We start from the raw sequence: 8,684 nt of genomic DNA on the forward strand, positions 1-8,684 counted from the left end.
TAGGACAAGCCCTTTCGGCTGAGTCCTTGTGCATTTCCATCTCAGACTTGGGGTACTGGCCTGAAGAGATGGGGGTGGGTAGGGTTCCCGTGGATGTAGTTTTGAATGGGATGGTCTAGCACTTTGCCGGAGACCAATGCCAGCATGTCATCATTTCAAGGGTTTCATCAAAAGGTTGATGAGACTTGGGGACTCCACAGGGTTGAGTCACACATGTAGTCACCTGTTGGGAATGGCTACAGGCATTTCCCCAAACCTGAATAGGAAACTGATTGTGGCTGCCAGACAGTTAAAGGGCATCTTAATCTACATGTTATTGCCTCCTAAACAGCCGTAGGCTATTCCCCCATTCTGACGATGGACCCTGTACCCTTTGAAACCTTACCCTTTGAGGTGTATTATCTCCACCTTGCCTTAGGACAAATTGTGTTAATAAAAGCAAGGGTCCTAGACAAGGAGGGATTCTTCAGTTCCTTTAGCTGAAGGTCCTCTGACCCCCAATGCCTTTCAAAATTATATCTCGTCTCCGGACTCTTTATTAGTCCCTGGATTCCTATGTCATCTACACGCAGCCCCTTTTCCAGATTCCTGAGCCCTTCTTGACGCTGGGACAAGAACCCCGGCAGTACTTGTGTATTTTATCTGGGAAACCAACCGAGGATATTGCTGCGGCCTAGATCAGTGGTCGGCCAACTGTGGCTTGCGAGCCACACGCGGCTCTTTGGCCCCTTGAGTGTGGCTCTTCCACAAAATACCGACTTCTGCACATGGGCCATGAAGTTTCAATCGCACTGTACATACATGCGCGCCCGCACGTGGTGTTTTGTGGAACAGCCACACTCAAGGGGCCAAAGAGCCGCGTGTGGCTCGAGAGCCGCAGTTTGATGACCACTGGCCTAGATGATGGGCATTTTCTAACTGTGGTGTATTCTTCTGTTGTGATGGTACCTTCTGCCCTCAGATGGACTGGGTTTACGTTCAAGCCTCCCAATTCAAAAAAACAGAGTTATTGAGGTTTTATTAAAATACTATAAAATGTACCAGTTGTAAAGTGTATGATTTAATGATTTTTTGGTAAATTTTTAGAGTCATGCAACCATCACCACAATCCAGTTTTAGAGCCTTTCCATCACCCCCCCGAACAACCCCTCATTCCATTTGTAGTCAATCTCCATTTCTATCCCCAGCCCTCAGCACTCACCTGCTTGCATGCCGTGCATCTTAACCAAGTTTTGCCAGTTTAATCTACCGCCACTAATGCATGAAGGAGAATGTCAGTTTCTTTTTTAAAAATATATCTTATTGATTTTTTTACAGAGAGGAAGGGAGAGGGATAGAGAGTTAGAAACATCGATGAGAGAGAAACATCAATCAGCTGCCTCCTGCACACCCCCTACTGGGGATGTGCCGGCAACCAAGGTACATGCCCTTGACCGGAACCGAACCCGGGACCCTTTAATCTGCAAGCCAACGCTCTACCCACTGAGCCAAACCAGTTAGGGTGAGAATGTCAGTTTCATTGCATCCTCGTGAGCACTGGGTAACTGCTTGAAGTTCTATTTACTAATTTATGTGTATGTAGCATTTTATTCATTTCATTTAAATTTCTTTTTTTTTCCAGACAGATAGAAATATATGATTCTGGGTAGTTAGTTCTCTGACTTCAGTGTCCCTGCCTTGGAGCCAGGTCCACAGGATGACTGCCCACCTGGCTGTGTGGACTTCTGCAATCATGCCCCACCTTCCCGTGCCTCCCTCTCCCGTCTGTAAAGCGCCTACTCCCTTAGGGCTGACGTCTGCCGATTCATCTGTGTAAACCCTGAGGTAAAGGCTGTTGAGTGAACACAGGTCAAAACCTTAGGGATTTTGGCCTCAGTCAGGGAACCTGGCCGGGAGGTCTTGAGCTTCTGCAACTACTCTGTGCCCTGAGCCCACAGCGCTCACTGATCGGACCAGGCTGACCTCTGGGGAGACTGCAGGGGCTGGAGGACCAGTGGTTTCAGGGGTCTCGGGTCCTGGGCAGGGGTCTGAAGCCAGAGATATTTTTAAAATATATATTTGTATTGATTTCAGAGAGGAAGAGAGTAGGAGAGAGAGAAACATCAATGATGAGAGAGAATCATTGATTGGCTGCCTCCTGCAAGCCCCCCACTGGGGATCCAGCTTGAAACCTGGGCATGTGCCCTGACCGGGAATGGAACACTGACCTCCTGGCTCATACGTTGACTCTCAACCACAGAGCCACGCAGCCGGGTGAGAGCCCAGGGGTCTTGGTGTCTGGCACGGGCGGGTGGGGGGTGGGGGAGGGTGGGGGGGCGCTGCAGGAGCAGATGGCTTGGCGCCCCTTTCCGGCAGCCCCCTCTACAGCAATCCTCTCCCTCTAGTGTCTAGGCTCCTAGCCGGACCCCAGAGGGTCAGGGTGCGACCCAGGACTGGGCCCTTCAGCAGAGGCTGTGGGCGCCTCCTGGGGGTTCAGGCGCTCCCCTTGCTCTCTGCAAAAAGGCATCATGTGCCTCTGGACACTTCAGACAACACAGGCATGATGCAGCAGAAACGACAAAAGTAACAATCTCAGCCGGTTAACTGGGTCAGGACCCTCTGTTGCTCACAATGCGCCCCAGAGCCCCACTGACCCCCAACAAGGCGTCCGCTAGGCCACCGGCTCTGCTCAGGGCAGCGGGCCTTCTCCTGGCTCTGCCGCAGGGCCTGTGCTTCGGCTCTGCCCTCTGCCTGACATTCTCCACCTGGCTCCTGCGCTGTCCCCCTTCCAGCCCCTGCTGGAGGGTCATCGGCTCGGTGCGCCCTGTCCAGTCCCAGTTTCACTCTCAGCATGCCCCAAACCAGCTGCACCCCCACGCCCCCCACCTACACACAGCCCCCCCGCATCCTCCCAAATCCAGCCAAGCTTCTGACTTCCCCGCTGTTCCCAGGACAGCGAGGCCTCCCGTCCTCCTCCGTCTCGTGTGGTTTAGGGTTGGAACCGTCTTTCCCCACCTGTTCTTTTTCCTGAGGGCGGCTCTCCAAGGCGGCCAGGCGCTGTCCGAGGCCGCTGCCGTTTTCACTCCGGGTGAAGCCGCACTGGCATCATGGCTCTCGTGTGCCTAGTAAGTGGGAGTGGGCTCTAGGCTGCACTGCGGGACCCAGCCGCCGCCCGCACGTGGGGCCTTTACAGCGTAGGTTATAGTAATAACAACAAACTGAGTTTGACATTCTCCTTCTTGGCCAGACTGGCTAAATGTCCCTGCTCAGGAGCCCATGCGCATTGGGCCTTGCTGGACATACCAGAGACCCCCAGCGCCTGCTGTTATGGGTTAGCTCAGCGAGATAGACCACCGACTCAGAATTTAAATTTTAAGAGCCTTTATTAAGCTGACCGGCTGACTGCTAGCCGTGTCCTTCCCATAAGAGCCCACAGCTTGCAGTGCAGACCAAGAGTACAGCAAGACCTTTTATCTGCAACACTACAAAGTATTTTTTTTTAAAAAAAGAAAAAAACTGCAAAGCGGGTCCTTAGCCGTTCCTGGTACTGGCAGGGTAAAAAGTTTACATAAAATTTACGAGCAGAGTCACACCTGGCTGGGTTCAACCATAACACATTGCTTTTCTAGCGAGGTAAGTAGCCATTTTTCTCTCCCATGGTCCCTGCCCCTCAGCCTACTCAGTAATTCTGTTTTGTCAGGCCCCTGCCCCTAGCACATTCCCTACTGGTCTTATGGCCGAATCAAATCTTTGATTCGGCGTCCTCCTCCAAGATTCTGGAGTATTGGGCGTGTAGGACCATGAGCTTGACAGCTGGGATTCGGTCTTGGATAGAATTGAGGAGACACCTGAGCAGGCAGGGTCCGAAAATGAGGCCGACCATTAGGAGAAGGAGGGGCCCTGCCACTGCAGATGGGAGGGTCGTGAGCCACGGGGGCCAGGAGAACAGATTCTCATACCAGTTCCCCTCTGCCCTGCGGGCCTCTTCTCTGTCCGTCAGCCGTTTCCGTAACCGACTTAAACTTTCTCTGATTACCCCGGAGTGGTTAGTGCAGAAGCAGCACGCCTCCCCAGGTGCTAGGCACAGTCCCCCTCCTTTCAGGAAAAGTAGGTCGAGTTCCCTCCTGTTCTGTAAGACTACTTCAGCTAAGGACCCTACTGATTCCTCCAACTGTCCTATGGATTTTTTTAGGGTACTCAGGTCCTGGTCCATTTGATTACCCAGTTCTTTGTAATTTTGATGTCCTGTCTGTAGGGCGGCTGTCCCTACCGCTGTGGATCCTGCAATTCCGAGTCCTACGAGTAGGGGACCCAGAACCGGGCTCTCTTAACCCGCCGGGGCTCTATGAGGAGGTGCTCCCTTCCTCCTTCCCCTGAGTAATAATACACCTGCGGCAGGGTGTGAGTTAGGGCACAGCCCTGGCTCGGGCCCAGTCTGGAGGGTTAGGGAGAGTATGCAAGAGGTGATTCCGGAGATGCATGCCCACCAGGTACCATTTGGGGCCACCAGGTACCAGGGGGCCCCGGACCCTGGTCTCTCGGGAAGTCGGAGTGTCTGGTTACGATTTTCTGCATAGGGGGAATCAGGGAGGGAGTAGCTGGCAGATGTGACACACCGCCCGGCTTCAGTAATATCTCCTAAAGTTAATCCCCTCCTCCCTTTTTCCCATGCACATGGTCCCGGGGTTTCTGCATCCGCGGACACATTGCGGACGTGGGCCGCACTTGCCCCAAAGGGAGCTGAAGCTCCGATCTCTACGTAATAGGGGGGCTCGGGGTTGAGGCACAACCAGCAGTTTGCAGTAAGGTTGGGCGCACTTTTGTTCAGAAGTTGGAACGAGGCTTCCAGCTGCGCGAAAAGGTCTGGTCTTAGCACAGCTCCCCAAGGCGGAGGCCAGGTTTCTGCATCCCGGCAGCTTGCCTCAGTCTTTGATGATGGTGGTGGCGTGGCGGGCTCATCACACGTGGGGCCGGGCTTGGTCTCCTGACCTCGGGTCGCTGAGGGGCCAGGGGGCCAATTGGGTTGGGCAGTCGGGGTATTTCCCATCGCTGGATAGTAAATAGTACCCCAGGGTCTGGTCCAGAGACATATAGCCTCAATCCCCATGTCTTTCCCCCAGTCCAGTCTTTAGCCCAATATGCCACTGGTTTAATGACAATGGGGTTGCAGTTTCCAACAGTACAGGTCCTTTCCGGGGCCCCTGGCCGCACCTGTCGGGTGAATCGGATGTCCCTGTCCGGAAGCTTCGGGGGGCCATTTGGCATAGGTTTCACAGCCCCACTGCCCACAATAATAATCCTCCTGGTCCCCACACTTCAGAAAGGGAGTCCGGGGTGGCGCGGGCAGACATATAGGGGAGTATGCCAAAGTTGCTGCTCAGTCCCTCGGGTCCCGCAGCCATAGGTGGTTGCAGCCCTGTGTGTAGCCATTCCCCGGGGATCCCCAGCTGCGACCCGGCTGGGCCCAAATTCGTGAGCCTGGGTCTGTCCTGGGGCAGGTTCCAATCCTCCCTGAAGAGGCTACACAGGTCAAACCGGAGAGTCGGTTCGCCCGTGCCCGTTTCTCGGGCCAGTACTACCCCGTGCGTGGTGCGGATCACCCCCCAGGCATAACGTGGGGCCTGGTGGGAAAGGGGCTTACCGAGCCGCCACGTGACAGCGAGCAGCAGCAGATAGATCATGATGCAGGTACTAGTTTCACCTTTAGTGGGTCCTGGGTTAGTTTCACTTTCCACCTCCGGGGCTGTCACCGCTGTCAGCCGCCTTCACTTGGGTGCGATGGATCCAGTGCCTCTTTCCTGCGACTTTGATGGCGGTTGGAGTGCTCAGCACCACCTGGTAGGGTCCATCCCATCTAGGTTCCAGGCTGCCAGGGTCGTGACTTCACCCAGACGAGATCACCCGGAGAGAAGGCAGGCTGCGTTGGACTGGATCTCAGCACGTCCTCCTCCCGTACGGCTCTCACCACCCGTCGTGCCGACATGGCGCTGCTCTGCAAAGCCTGTAAGGACTTAAGCAAATTTCGGGTAGACAGCCGGGCAAGATTTTCCTCCCTTAGGCGGGAAGGAGAGGTGGTGACCTGCCAAACATATGGGGTGCACCTAGCTCCGAGGAGGGCAAAAGGAAGGAGACTTACCCAGTTTTCGCCAGTCTCTAATTTTAACTTAGTTAATGTTTTTCTAGGGTCCGATTTATTCTCTCTACCTGTCCAGAACTCTGTAGCCTATAAACACAATGCAATTTCCAAGTAACTCTCAGGGCCTTCACTATGGATTGTGTAACTTTGGCGATAAACGCTGGGCCATTGTCGGACCCCATGTACAGTGGCAGGCTAAACCGGGGGACAGTTTCAGTGAGGAGTTTCCTAGCTACTGCCTGTGCTGTCTCTGCCTTGGCTGGGTGTGCCTCAGGCCAGCCAGAGAAGGTATCAGTGAAAACCAGCAGGTACTTCTGCCTTCCTTGTCCTCCTGGTGTCTCAGTGAAGTCCACTTCCCAGTGTTCTCCGGAGTTCTGACCTCGGAATCGCTGCCCCGGCATGGCCACAACAGGGGGCCCTTGATTTACTCGGGCACACACTTGGCACTTTCTAATCAAGTCTGATAGTTTCGTTCCCCCCAGGTGGGTACTCTGGTGGGTCTGGGAAGCGATGGTTCGCCCCAGGGCTTCTGGCACTATAGGCCTCCCATCTGGCAGAATTAGCCATCCAGCCTCTTCTTCCTGGGCCCTTAGTTTCTCAGCTAGCCTCTGCTCCTCCGGCAGATGAGCAGGCTTCTCTGGGAGCCTTGGTGCTGGCAGGGCTATGAGAACTTCTAGGGGCCCTACTGGTCTTTTAGCCAATTCCTTGGCCTCCTGTAAGGGCAGTGTAAGGAGATATATCCTCGCAGTCCCTGGGTAGGTCTGGCAGGGCCAGTGCCGGGGCGCTCACCAGGGCTTCTTAGATCTCCCCTGGCTCCTCCTCATGTTACTACTGCCGCCCCCGCATACCGCATACCGGGTGATGTCCATGTAGAGGGTTTCATCCGGATTCTGCAGGGGCTGGTCCACAAGGTCCTCGCGGAGGGGAGTGAGGGAGGGTAGTCAGTGTCTCCTCGCAGTCATGCAAAGGGGCCTCTGCCTCCACGTCAGGGAGGAGTGTGGCCGGGTTCAAGGCAGCTGTTTTCAGGAAGCTAAAAGGTTCACTCTTTTTCCTTTTTCCCACCAGAGGACCTGAGTGAGTGCTATGAGTTCCACAAGGAAGTCCACCTTGTGGCCCCCCAAACTGTCAGGGTTATCCTGGGTTCTTGGGGGCCAGCTGAGCCCTGACAACCCTAATCCACCTCCTTCACCAAGTGCGAGTCGGTTCCCTCGCACTTTTAGGGCATTTCTGTTTCCAATGTCCTTCCTTTCTGCAAAATGCACATTGATTTTTCCCAAGCCGGGGTTGGACTCCTTTTCTCCCGCGAGGCTTTTCTTGGCCCTTGTTGTTTCTCTGGCCTCTTGGGCCTTTTTTTTTTTTTTTCGTTTAAGGCCAGGAGGACCTTGGCCATCCTGGTGTTTAAACCTGCCGTCGGGTCCTCCCGATTGTTGAAAACCTTCTGGGCCACCTCAACCAACTCAGAGATTGATTTCTCCTCAAAGCCTTCTAACTTCTGTCATTTTTTAATATCTGGGGTCGACTGGGAAACAAATGTAACATTGACAGCCCTCCGATTTTCCGGGGCATCAGGGTTAGGCCCCTGGACTGTCTCTGTCATTTTAGAGAGGTTTGTGGGTCTCCAAGCAGCAGCTTGGATGGCCCCTAATAGAGTCTGGCGATACCGATCGAGAGCCTCCTTTCCCCTGTCACTATTGGGGTTTCAGTTGGGTTGCCTGGAGGGAAACACAGCCTTTAATCTATCTTTAAATGGTAAGAAGAAATTTACAATGTGTCTATAATTAAATAGATAGGTATAGCTGTTCCCTGTAGTAGGGCTCCCCTTATTTGACTTGTTCTCTCAGAACGGACTAAAGGAGCTTTATTTCCTTATAGGGTCTTACATGTCACAGGACCTCACAGGGTCTGTAATTCCTGTAACAGAGGGCCAGTATCCACTACTTTACTAACCCCCTCTGTTCTAGACAGGCCTTCCCCAGTTTCCTACAGTTGAGGTTTTGTGCCAGCCCTGACATGGGCATGGCCACACAGGCCTGTAAGACAGTATACAGGCAGCTTAACCCCTATAAACTGGGCTTGGACCTCTGTCTAGCAAATTGCAGTCTATAAGTTCAATATGCAGCCTCCGGTCCTCCTAACCCAGCGAGGTTTCGGCTGGTCTCTGAGTCAGACTCCTCCTCTCTTGGAGAATTTCAAAGTCCTGATGACTCTCAGGCCCAGGGGGAGTGCCCTTTTCTCAACTTCGTCTATTAGTTACAGGGCCCTGCTTTCCTTGTCTTCCCACAAGTCCCCTTTATGGCAGAGCAGCGACCAGGCCTCTTTGAAGGGAGTGTGCTGGAAGGGGATAACAGCCCCTCCTCTTCCAGCAGCAACAGGAACTAAACCCTTCAGTACATTTGCAAGCAGGGAGCTTTTACTAGCTCTGTCTGCAGCTTTCATAGATCTCAGGCTTGCTATGCTTTCTGGGGCTGTAGGAAGGCTAGTACTAGTCACTGGCTTCTGGCTTAACTGCTGTAGCCTGCAAGCCAAAGGCCCAAGTCTTGTATTGCTTGTTGTAACACATTCATTTTTT

This window comes from Myotis nattereri (genome assembly GCF_964212035.1).
Source record: "Myotis nattereri genome assembly, chromosome: 12".
NCBI classification, from domain to species: Eukaryota; Metazoa; Chordata; class Mammalia; order Chiroptera; family Vespertilionidae; genus Myotis; species Myotis nattereri.